Raw genomic sequence first — 4,369 nt, 5'->3', positions numbered from 1 at the left:
TGTTTTTTTATTATTTTTTTTGGGGGGTACACCAGGTTCAATCAACTGTTTTTATACACGTATCCCCATATTCCCTCCCTTCCTTGATGCCCCCCTTCGAGTCCCCCCCACCCTCCCTGCCCCAGTCCTCTAAGGCATCTTCCATCCTTGAGTTGGACTCCCTTTGTTATACAACAACTTTCAAACTTTTATAAAATTAAAACAAAGTCAATATGTCTCCTAACACACATCCAAATATATAATGTATTTCAAAATGATTTATAAAATTATGTATTAGATAAATAGATGAAAGATAAAATAGTGTTTTATCTTTTAACATTGGCAGAAATACCCAATGTTAACTACTGTCTTCATAAGTGTTACTTTCTCTGGTGTGGGGTTTATTTATCACACTCTTCAAAATATTAGGAAAAAAATTCCTGACCCCTGGAATGTATAGGAAAATGACCATTTTACATTATCTAAGTCTAGAATGATGAAGTCCTTCAAAAACATAACTGTAAAAAGGGCCATTTGTTCTTTTTTTCATAAATTTATTTATTTATTTAATTTATTGGCTATGTTGGGTCTTCATTGCTGCACATGGACTTTCCCTACTTGATGCGAGCAGGGTCTACCACTTTTCATTGGGTGCGTGGGCTCCTCATTGTAGTGGCTTCTCTTTTTGTGGAGCCCAGGCTCTAGGCACATGAGCTTCAATAGTTATGGCACATGGGCTCAATAGTTGTGGCTCATGGGCTCTAGAACACAAGCTCAGTAGTTGTGGCTCACGGACTTAGTTGCTCTGTGGCATGTGGAATCTTCCCAGAGCAGGGCTTGAACCCATGTCCCCTGCATCGGCAGGCAGATTCTTAACTACTGTGCCACCTAGGAAGTCCCGGGCCATTTGTTCTTACTTGTAGGTATTATAATCTTCAACACTTTCTGTCTATATTGTACCAGCTCTACTTATGGAACATTTTCTCTAATCTCTATCTCTAGCTAATTCATTTCAAGTCATTCTGAAATATTACTGCTCTATTGTTTCATTTAGGAAGACTTCAAGTTATTTTAAAATTATATTTACCTGCCTACTTTGATAACTGTACTTTCTCTAAAATGTCAATACTACTTACCCACAACCTGAAAACCTGCATAACGTGTGGGTATTTGGGAAACTTGTTGAACTGGGCCGTTGCCCTGGTAAGTTCAGCACTTTCTCATTGACAGGACTGAGACACATTTCAAGGTCAATAGTGCACACACTGGATGCCATTTTGACAAAAGTGATTTTTTTCACTCAAAATTTCTGTTTTAAATGTGTGTATGTGTGTGTGTGAGTGTGTGTATATATATTACTTATATTTATATATAATTCTCTGAGTACAGGGAATTAGTTCTAAAGTAATTTGGAGACAGGATTTGAATCAGAGTCTCTATTGCAAGTTTTTAAACAATTTTTACTCTTATTATATAGCAGCAGTCTCGTATAAATAGGTCTCTTAAGGTTTAGAATCTCATTAAAAATCTTTCATACTGGGAGAAAGAAGAATCCTTGATTAGTTTTATGTTTTAAATATAACTTTTAAAGTTTTACAACTTTTTTTCTTTCCTTACAGAGAAAGGTATAGCTCTGATAATTATACTGCTTTTCACAAATTATCGGAGAGATGTAAAATGTATTTACTGACATTAAAAAGTTACTCTTTGGGCACTATTATTTGCTAATGAGCTTGTTTCAGAATGTTTGCAAGCTTATGTGACAGGATGACATTTCATTATATGAATAAGGTCAGCTCTGTTACTTAGTCTATGAAATAAAAAAAAAAGTCTTCTTGAAAGGTGAAGCTATTAAATACATTTGACCCAAAGTTGCTTTAATATCAAGAAATGGTATCTTAAATTCATGTAGCTGTTCTAACCTATGAGATGGAGTTTCAGCAATTATGAGGCAATGTCAGGAGGTAGATTGAGGATAGGAGCAACCATGTGAAAGTTTATATTCAAGCTAATTTTTGAGTGGCACAGTGGTTATTATATTAGAGAGCAAGACATACACACAGAAGTGTAAATGGAAAATCCACTCTGTCTTCCCTGTGCCTGCCCTGACTGCATCATTCATTGTCCTTAAAAATATCAGGATTGCCATAAGCAAGGGCTCTAAGGAACAATTAAACATTGCTTTTAGGTGCCTCAGATGCCAAAAAACAAGACTTGCATTTTGGTCTTTAAGAACTGAGAAAGTTTGGGAGTGTTTGAATAAATCTCTGAAATTGTGAGATGTACGTTTTATTAACGTAACTCTTGTGACTCTAGAGTCAATTGGAGTGGAAAACTTCATCTAGAAAGAAGCATACCTCAGTGAAAGGGGAATTGTAGAGTCCTCAGTTATGACAGTATTCCTTTCTGCCAACTGCATGTCTCATTATAATCATGTTCAAGTTGATTAAGTTGATTATTGTTATAATCATTATATAATTGTTATAATACAACTTGAAATATGAGAAGAAGGAAAGAAAGTAGCATTTTCACTGGTGACTACAGGAAAGGATTATGGGGTAAGCTTAACATAAGCGTCGTCCTGTAATATGAGCAATATTTTGAAAGATTAAAATGTGGAGTGTTATGTTTTATCTCAGTAATTTCACGAGCCCAGTTGCATTCACTTATGTCTTCTTTGTGTGCTTTGTGAATAGTAACCACTCAGAGATCATGAAATTTATTCCTACACATTTTCACATCCCTTAAATCAATGCATATTTTCAGTGAGTTTTTAGGTATATGATAATTAAGTTCTTTGACCTCAAAAATATAAAAGTATAAGCCAGACAAATTTCAAGATATGATATATACACAAAATGAGATTTAGCTTCTGTGAAGGTGTGATTAATTACCCTTAGATGAGCTTCCATTCTCTTTGCTGTAGGGGTCATAACTTGGTTAGGCTGACATGCTACAGAGATAGAATGAAATGAAACAACTAAGGGAGCCCATGAGAATGCAGCCTGTTTGAAGGTACATGAAACATATTGCTGGGAGGAAGGTTGGAGATTAGCAACATAGACTACCAACTTTGGATTTCCCAAACTCAGTCATCTAATTCTACATATTTTCTTCTCAGAGTGAATTCTTTCAGTAGGTAGAGATTGTAAAATACTGTGTTCAAGTGGAGATGCAACATAAGGAGTATGGAAGCAGGTAACAGTGATGGTAAAGCTTGGCAAAGTGATAGCTGGTGTCCCAAGTGAAGGGTAGAAAGCTTGATTCATGGAGGTGACACAAGGTAGCGCAGCAATGATAATGGGACTGAATAGAGGAGGAGAGATCAGGGCCTGAGGCAGCAGCAAGGAAGAAGTAATAATGATTTAAAAATCCTCACCAGTTAGAGAGCCCTCAAATTCATCAATAGTGCTTTAGGAAAATGTTTTCTTTTCAGGAAACATGGTTCAGTTTGGGGGGGGGCACTTCCTCTGAAACTTAGACAAGGAAGAATGAACATGGAGGAGAATGAATTCGGAACTTGCTGTCATGGTTTTTTGTAATATTTTCATATTCATATTTAATTCAATTAATATGTATGTTGTAAATAGTTTGGGAAGTACAGAATGAAAAAAATGTCCAATTTTAATCTTAGCCTCAGACTTTAAACATATGTGTGTGTGGGGTGTATAAATTACAATTCATTCATATATAGACAAGTCAATAAAATCTTGAGAGTTTTGTTTAGGAATCTTAAGTAAGGGAAAGTATAAATAAACAAGGTAGGAAGAAAAAGATCAACAAAACACAATGGAGTCCCAGCCCCTCGCTTCTCAGACACAGATGAAATCCAAGATACACATCTGGTTACACATACAATAGATCCTACTGGGGGTAAAGATAATTATTTACCTGATTTTAAAAACTGTGGATCAAATTATACCTTCAAGATTTTGCAGAATTAGAGCTTGTGTTATACAATTAGAGCATGTAAAGTAATTGTGATCCTGTCCCTAAAGTTAGTGTTTTAAAATGATATCTTCTATTTGATTTTCATTTCCTAGTGCAATTTTTAAAAATATTTTAGTGCTCACTTTGGCAGCACATATACTAAAATTGGAACAATACAGAGAAGGTTAGTATGGCCCCTGCACAAAGATGACATGCAAATTTGTGAGGCATTCCATATTTTTGAAAAAATATTTTAAAAAGTGTATATACATGTATAACTGAATCACTTTGCTGTACAGTAGTAATTAACACAATATTGTAAATCAACTATACTTCAATTAAAATTTTTTAAATTAACTTTTTATTTTTAAATAAAAATTAGATGTATTTAAGGTATAAAGTATGATTTGATATAAATATACATATGAAAATATGATTACAGTCAAGCTAATTAACCTAA

At 34.5% G+C, this 4,369-nt stretch overlaps 1 non-coding gene across 1 annotated transcript; it reads left to right on the top strand.

Annotated features, from left to right (window-relative positions):
- The first annotated feature begins 4,044 nt into the window (after positions 1-4,044).
- Positions 4,045-4,151, top strand: LOC130837590 (U6 spliceosomal RNA). Its single transcript, XR_009049363.1, has one exon. It is a non-coding gene; the product is annotated as a U6 spliceosomal RNA (small nuclear RNA).
- Positions 4,152-4,369: the final 218 nt, after the last annotated feature.

This window comes from Hippopotamus amphibius, chromosome 15 (genome assembly GCF_030028045.1).
Source record: "Hippopotamus amphibius kiboko isolate mHipAmp2 chromosome 15, mHipAmp2.hap2, whole genome shotgun sequence".
Taxonomy (NCBI): Eukaryota; Metazoa; Chordata; class Mammalia; order Artiodactyla; family Hippopotamidae; genus Hippopotamus; species Hippopotamus amphibius.
Note: the sequence above shows the minus strand (reverse complement) of the source record. Positions and strands in the feature narration are given on the sequence as shown.